Genomic DNA, 8896 nt, shown 5'->3' with positions numbered 1-8896 from the left:
CATATTGTTATGCTGTGCTCCCAGATGATCCGATCTGGAGTCTGGGAGACTGAGGCGGGGGAGGAACGGGCTGCGCGGACTTCCTCCTTCTCATGAAGGACAGCTGCGGCAGCCAATCGGGGGTGCAGAGAGGGAGGTGCTTTCTATCTTCAACTCCAGTTCCAAGCAGCAGCAGCCTTCAGACAACATGGCGCTGCTTTCCAACTGCAGTTAGTGCCTGTGGAATCAAAGAGCAACCAACAGTGCACAATCAGGTTTGTGGCCAGGAACCCTGAGTTGCTTTTGGAATGGAACCGAGGGTTCCTGCATGCGGATGACCAGAAACCCCAACCTCTGGCATGGATGCCTGCAGATTCGCATGATGTCTGAAGGTGGCCTACATCTAAATAGGGCTACGTTCTCTCAGAGATCTGTACAGCAACCCTGAGAAGTGAGTTAATATTATCTCCATTTTGCAAGATGGAGAGACTGAGCCTGAAATACCGTAGCTTGCCTAAAACCAATGATGGCATTCATAGCACTGGCAAAATTTACTAAGAAATTCAACAAGGCTGACTCCCAAGTAAGTATACAGAGGATTGCAGCCTATAGCTGTGCTTATAGAAATGATAGTGTGGCATTAAGTTAATGAGGAAACACACTTGAGGTCATTCACACAGTCAAAAACTGTATTCTACCCAGGCTTGGGTGCTGTGTGTGCTCCCAGTTTTCAGCCGTGTGGAAGCAAAGCTGGAGGAAAAAGCTTTGCCTCCAAACTTGCTTCCACACAATCACTTCTACCCAGGTTTTCCTCCAACCTTGCTTCCACACAACCAGGAACTGGGAGCACACACAGCTCCCAAACCCAGGTAGGACAGACACAGTTTTTGATTGTGTAAATCACCTCACAATGTTTTAAATAGTCAGGAGCCGAGCTTCAGGGATTCAAAGGGAAGGAATGGTCCTGAACTGCCCAGTCCCCAGCACCATTGATCAGCATAAGTGGAACAGAAAGGAGGACCTAGCTGCCTGAGTTATGAGGGCTAGAGCAGGGGCATAGCTATAACTGAACAAGAGGCAGGGACAAGTGTCCCTAGGCCCCTGAGGGAGGGGGCCCCACTGAGTCTGCAACAGCGTGTCCTTCACGCCCCCCTTCCCACCTCCCCGACTCCCCAGCATGCTTCCTAGCTAGCCCTCTCCAGGAGGTATGTATGTAGGTAGTAAGTGTATATTTTAAAAATAATATTTCTGAGCCGGGGAATGCACACATGCAAGTGTGCACGTGAAAGTGTCTGCGTGCATGGGGAATGTGTGATATTATTTACACAGGTGAGAGAAAGGGCGTGCCAATAATGCTTTGCTTTTAACCATGTCCTTACACTTCTTCTGCAGGAACGACTTGGTTGGGGAGGAGGATGAAGATGAGGAGGAGGAGGAGGAGGAGGAGGAAGAGGAGGAGGAGGAGGAGGGGCAGGAGCCCATCTTCACTTTTGTTCTAGGGCTCACTCCAGCCTTGCTACATTCCTTGGCTGGAGAGCAAATTCATGCTTTGCCTCCTGAACCAGCCATCACATGTTTATGTCAAGTTTGGCCTTCTCCCAACCTGAAGGCATAAGACAGACCAAAACTAACCAAAGATGAACTGCAGCATTTTTCTCAAGTGGTAGCAATAGTTGCCTGCTCGCACCCACTTGTTTCTGCTTCCTCTTCCTCTTTTGAGGCGGCAGTAGCCATGTCCATGCAACAAATGTGCCCTCCTATCCCTCTTTGATCATTTGCTGCCGGGCTGATAATGACGAGGGGGAGGAAGCTGGAGTACTGTAGACACCTATTCTTTATTTCCTCTTCTGCTTCCTCTCTTTTCTCATGCACCCAGTCAGGGAATGAGGGAGGCAGCGGCAGAGGTGAAGAGGGGCAAGAGGAGGAGGAAGAGGAGATGTTCAGGAGGAGAAGAGCAGTTTTTACTAAGCAGTGACTGTACCACTGCTTGATGAAAAACCACTTGGATGGCAAGCGGGGTGGCTGTGGGTGGCAGGTGGGGCAGTGTGGGGTGGTAGAGGAATCATCCCACCTCCTAGCAGTCCAACAAATTTGCCAATTGAAGGAACTGCCTCACCTTGGCTTATGGAAGGACCACTCCTCTTTACTTGAGGGCTATACAACATCAGGCAGCCTGCTGATTTCGGGACTTTTCAAGGACAATGTTCAGCTCAGGACTGCACAACTGGAGACCCACTAAACATTTCACCAACTATGTATGAAGAAGGCACACTATGGGCTCAATGATACTACCCCTGCTTGGGACTGCATGAATAGGGGGGCTGTCACCATCTGGCAGGCTACGAAACATGGGCTGTGCTTAGATGTGTGGATCCCAAGTTGTGTAGAACTGGAGAGGAAGGGGGAAAAAACACCTACTGGCTCGCCAAAATAGAAGAAGAGTTTCCATAAGATTTTTTAGATAATTCTTAAAAATATATATATTTATATGATTTCATTTATTAAAAATATATAGATAGATAGATAGATTATATTTGCTTGTGGTTTTTAGTAGACTTTGTAGGGGGTGACATTTTGGCAGAAAGTCTGAAGTCTTTCTGAAACTTCTTTTCTGATGGGGTATTAACCAGCATTAACTAAGGAAATCCCTATTCAGGTGTCTATTAACTGTGTACAGAAGCGGTTCTGGGAACTTGGGTTCCCAGATGTTGCTGGACTCCAGTTTCCATCATCCTCAGCCATAACAGCCTTTCGCCAAACACAAGACGTCTGGACAAATGCTGTTTCAAAGGAGACATCTTTCCCGGGATTCCGAACAATGGCTGACATCCAGAGCAACTAACCGTAGGCGGGAGGGCGTTGCGCTAGTACAAAACTGTTGTGCTAAGTCTGCAGCTTGCATTCCAGACCAGCATTGTGCAATGTTTGCACAAGGCTGCTATAGTGCTGCTGTGCAATTGTGCAAATCCTAATTTGTGGTGCAACTAAGCCATCTCCTAACTTTCCTTGTCCCTCATGCAGTTCATTTCTCTTGATGTTGACCAATGTTCCAGTCATGGGTACTGCATGTTTTTCTCTTATAGGTTTAACTAGCAGCTATGGGAGGGGAACCAGGATCATAACCAAACATGCGAGGGGGATATTTCTTTCTCTGTGCTGCAGTCCTGAGAAAAACCATGCTCCCAAAGCTACTATTAGCCCCATCAAGGAAACTTAAATACCTCCCCTCTCTACGACAGGAGTGGGAAACTGTGGCTCTCCAGCTGTTGTTGAACTACAACATCCATCACCCCCAGCCACAATTTACTGTGGCAGGGGATGATGGGAGTTGGTCCAACAGCTGGAGAGCCACGGTTGCCTCCCCCGCTCTACATGATGATCCTGGCAGCTATTTAATATTACAGAAATATACACACAAGGTCAAACTATTCATATACTACAAGACGTAATTTGGCCCTGAGGAACTGCTGCCACGAATAGATTTCTAAAAAATATTTTGAAAGTATAATCTTATTTACATTAAAATGCATTCAGATATCTTTCATTTGTTAACTGTCGGAATTTGGAAACTGATGTCATTTATTTTTTTCACATCATCCAGTAAAGTTTGTTTGACTATCTTTACTGTCTGATTGTTGACTTGGTCACTGTCCTTAGAATCCAGGTGAACTGCAGTGTCTACCAGGTAGGCTCTGAATCCCATTTAAGATGGCTGGTTCAAACCTTCAAAGCCCTGGATTGCTATGGTACATCAGTCTTTAGAAAATGGGCATAAGCCCTTCCACCCACTAAAATGGTCAGATCGGGCCCTGCTCCAGATGCCTACAAAGAAATACCAGTGAGGATACGCAGGACATATGCAGAGCTGTCCCCAATTCTGTGCGACTCCCTTCCTAAAGAAGTTCATGATAGCTTTCAGGGACAAGCTCAAGGCATTAATTTGGAACTGAGTAGGATGTTGCCTCCACTTTGTAAATAGATGCACCTTATATTTCCTAATTATTGTCCTGTGTGCCATGTGGACATGTTTATATTTTCTCAGGCTTTTTAGCCACCTGGCAACCATATTCCGCCCAACCCCCAATCCCTCCCTCTGAGAATTGCTATATCATGATGTAGTTTCATTTGGAAGGGATTCTGGGGGCAGGGGGGAGGTCAGCCTACATTGGCAGTTGCCATTTTGTTCCCAGAAGCGTCATCAAAATGACACCCAAAGATGCTGTAGCATCATTTAGAAGGGAGATTATGGAGGGAAATGGTGGACTCCCCAACAGCTACCAGAAAGACTGCTGTGATTTTGGATCCTCATTTCACGCTCACCGGCAATGGTGGTGGGGAAAAAAGGGGGTGGCATTTTGACTTAGACCCCCAGGTTTACGCTGCCATTGTATCCGACTGCTTTTATTCTTGACTGCTTTGAGTTCATGTTAAGATGATAGTAATTCCAATTGCTAGTCACCCTGGAAATACTTGTACTGAAGGGCAGTCATGCATCTGTAAAACAAATCAAATAAAAACAGAGACGAGATGCATTTTGCCCTTCCTCAATTAAGAGATTTAACTCCCCCTCTTCTTTGGAGAGGCAGCCGAACCTCGAAGGAGGGCTGTAGAAACTCAAACGAATCACATTTTGAATAAGGCACTCTCAAAGGGCCAAGATGGGGACATAATACCAACTGTGACTCACCAGGGACAGCCTATCCAACAGCTGGAGTGTATGAAAGAAAAAGGAGCACAGAACAAGGAGACTGCCCCCAGTAATTGAGGGATTCCTAATGTTGGGTCATCACCAGACCTGGTTGGACTACAACTCCCATTATCCTCAGCCACAGTGGCCAAAAACTGGGGATTATGGGAGTTGTAGTTCAACAGCATCTGCGGATCCAAGGTCAGGAAACCCTGCGATAATTGTTCCACCCATCTTTGGAAGGTGCACATCTATCTTATCCCGAAGGTCCACTGTGAACCAGAACAAAGTCTTACATTTACACCTATAACAGATCAGCCAACACAAAGGGAAGCAATGAGATAGCAGAGACCTGAGATAGTACTGCTTTGAACTGCAGATGGGAAATATAATTATTTAAAAATTCCCCACAATTACAAAAAACAAACAAACCCCTATGCATTAGGAAGAATGATTTCAACCTAGTCCCACCCACCCCTCCGCGGCTGTGCTAGTTTTCAGCTTGTGAGTTGTTTTTCCACATGGGACCATTGATAACTCAGAGGGAAAGACTTGTAGAAGGTGAACAACAAAAAGAGGGGCAGGGCAGGGCTGCCTATAACAGGGACGGGGCTGAACTTGAACTTGTATCCCTAATGTGCTAGCTTTCTGCTTCCGGGGAGTGTTCTTTTCCTAATGTAAAGCAGCTTTTTAAAAAGTCCATCTCCCGTCTACAATCCCATCACAGTATGATATGGTAGTCCAGTCAACTATCCAAGGATTCCCATTCCTCTGCAGGTGCAAATTCATCCACACCTATTTTATTCTTGTTGCTGTAATGGGGTGGGGCGGAGAGGGGGAGAGCCTGGAAGGAAACAGTGCACTGGCATCGTGGCAGAGAGCTAGAAGAATCGTAGAGTCACACAGAGCTTGGACTTCCAGCAAAGATTGAAAGCCCCCACTGGTCTTGATATTCCACAGACACAGAGTGGTTGTTGCCCTGTCCCTTTGCAACTCTATGGTGAAACCCTAATATACGTTTCATTGGGAACAAGAGTGGAAGACCAGTTTCGTTGTAGACCAGAAATGCACAAAAGGACTGTGGTGACATGTGCAGGGCTGTCCTTAGGGCATGGCAAACAGGGCGACCACCTCGGGCCCCGCTCTTTTAACCCCTATTAGAAATAACCGGAAGGGGGCCCCACACTAGCTGATTTGCTCTGGGCCCCGCGCCCCACCAGGGCTCTCTAAGGACAGCCCTGGATGTGTGTGTGTGTCTCACAACTTCTTCTATCTCTGTGTCTTTCATATCTGCATGCATGTACTTACAACTAGGTGTACTAGGGTCAGGATGTATACATCCTTCAGACACTTGAGGCTCATGCACATGTTACGTTCAACACTCGTACAATGAGTGTACCCAGATACAGACCAATACACAGGTACAGCCACTCACATGCTATGCTGAATGTAGGTACAGAGGTACACCTCCTATCTATACCATGCATTTGAAGGGCCTGTAACCAGGTTCACTTTTGAAATGAACGCAGGTACAGTCATCTGCACAAACACATGTACAAGTGTACAGAAATCTGTATACTCATACAGCATAATGTCTGAAGTGGACTCTGATAGCAAAGAATCTGGGTGAAGAGTTGATAATTGAAGAAATCTAGGGCAAATGTGTACATCCAGCATTTTGGGAAGGTGTCCCTGACATCTCCCTAAAGTAAGAAGACAAGGAAGGTGGACAACATCCAGAGCAAGAAACTGCATGCAGAACAGGCACTGTTGCACTAGCACAGGAGGACGACTTGGTTGCACGAAAAGGATTTGCACAAGTGCTCTATTAAAACCAACGAGGCAGGCCCTAGTTGTGCAAACACAGTCTGGAATGCAAGTTCCAGCTTTTGTGCACCTAGCTAACAAGGTCCTTCTACATGTGGTTTGTTGCTCTGGATGTTGGCCAAATGAAAAACGGACGTTTTCCTACCAGTTTGCTAGCAAAATGTTGATGTTTTACGAACTGGGAAGGATGATATTGGGAAGTTTTGATTCTAACGTACAATGAGACAAATCTGATGGGAGGAGCACCACTGCCGATGCTGCCCACAGGGAACAGCAGCAGAAAAGGGCCAAAAGGTGGTAAGAAGGGTTTTCTGGGGGCCAATTTTGCTTCCCTTTTTAACCCAACCACCAAATTTGTCCATATATCCACCGGTGAGAGCTTTTAGCCCAGCTGTCGAAAAAAGAGATGGCTGGAGTATATGACTGGGGAAGGGGAGTCAAGTTAAAAACATGTTAAAACAAACAAACATCAGTGCCACATCCCTTGTGAAAATATGGTCCTTGGATGAATTGCAGTAAGAAGCCCAGAGGTGCATGATACTAACTGTCCTGGGACTACAGTACAGGTGAGAATTTGGCTTTGTTGTCAACGAGGCCCTTGGTGCATCTGAAATTTGGCGACAATGAATCAATAATAATAATAATAATAATAATGATGATGATGCCCAGATCACTAAAAGCGTGTCTCTTTGAAAATGTTGTTTCTTCATTCAGGTATATTCGGTGAAGAAAACTTTCAGCTTTTTTTTAAAAAAACAACAAAATTGGTATAATTGGATTTTAAATGCCTTTGCAAATTAAAACATTGTTCCACATTTTCAGCCCACTACCTCCCCCTCCCCTCCCCCCCATGTTGATCTTGTCTTTAAGTACAGATCATTCGGGGCGGTTTTTGCAATTTTGACATATTACAGTATTTCTGATTTTTAAAAAATTGCACCAGTACATACAGAAAATACAATTGTTTTCATTGAATTAAAACTAGCGTTTGTTGTTTTGCTCGTTTCCCCTCTGGCCCTCCATCTTGGGGACAGAGAACCAAAACAACGCCCTCGATAAGAGATATATTTCTTTAAAGAAATGATAGTCTTTAAATAGAAATATTGTACGCACAGCCTGCCATCCCAACCTAGACAGAGAGAAGAAAGCAACCACATGTAAACCTTCGGACACCAAATCATAGAATCATAAACTTTCAGACACCAAACACGTCCAACATGAAGAGTCTAGCTTTTTAGTGTTCCCGCAAGCAGAAGCTGAAACGTTGAGGTTGGAACTCTACGCTATGCCGCCATTTTGTTCAGATGTTTGTCTTTTCTACGCATGTACAGTGGAGGGGACCACCAAAACGGCTTGCATCTGCAGTTCCCCAGAAAACTCAGTGAGGAAAGTTGAACGATCCTTGGCAAAATCACCACAACAATAAACAGAAATATTAAGCACCAAATTGTCGCCAGAAATGCACCAGTGACGAGTTATTCCCACTCAAGAGATTCAATCCTCGGTTTTTCATTTTTGTTTTCCTTTTTTCTTGAGAAAACAGGAAAACATAGACAAATAATAGAATGCCACAAGATCACTTTAAGGCGTACACAGAAACATGATGTGTCGATACAAATTCAATTCACAGCCTTAAAATGATGCCTGCAGATCAAAGCCCAATTACCAGTCAAAACTTTTAAACTGTGCCTTTAAATTGACTCTCTTTTTGCTACTATGCTGAGTTTTATTAAGACTGAAAATGACGGGGACAGGGGAGAATCTTTATAGAATTTGCTTTTAAAAATAATGTTGTCATTTTGGTTTTTGGTACACATTTCTAAAAGATAAAAGCTATCTAAAAATTTGTTTCCAGAAATCAAACACACTTTTTGGGGCAAGGATTATTGATCCCAATACGGATGAAAACCAATGAAATAAGTTGCTTTCCAAGACTGAGGCCCCAATTCGACAACTTCTTACAGGCTTGGGAATTCTGGTGTGCAGATATAATGGCATCCCCATTCACTTCAAGGGATGGAGCAGATCTGGACATGCACTTGATCTGACGGGTTTCAAATGGCCATTCTGCACCACCACAACTGTGCCAAGCTCAAAGTGGCTCCTTTGGGCACATGGGTTGGCTCCTTCCATGTTCAAAACGATGAAGCCTGCATGCAAAAGGGATTCCCATGTGCATCGAAGGTAATCCTGAGCTCTGGGCTGGGGTACAAGGGTGCAAGTTAAAAGCTTGGTTTTCACTGAGTTGGGGAAAAAAAAATCAGATTGCACCCTGAGATTCAATCTTACTACGGCGAATCCAAGTCTCACTCCCTTTTCTACATCAGGGAACCACGTTATAACTCAGTTCCATTCAGACTGGCCTTTGGAAAAACGGAATGTCAAGTGTTTTATTCAAAGAAT

The sequence above is a fragment of the Hemicordylus capensis genome, chromosome 1 (genome assembly GCF_027244095.1).
Source record: "Hemicordylus capensis ecotype Gifberg chromosome 1, rHemCap1.1.pri, whole genome shotgun sequence".
Taxonomy (NCBI): domain Eukaryota; kingdom Metazoa; phylum Chordata; class Lepidosauria; order Squamata; family Cordylidae; genus Hemicordylus; species Hemicordylus capensis.
Note: the sequence above shows the minus strand (reverse complement) of the source record.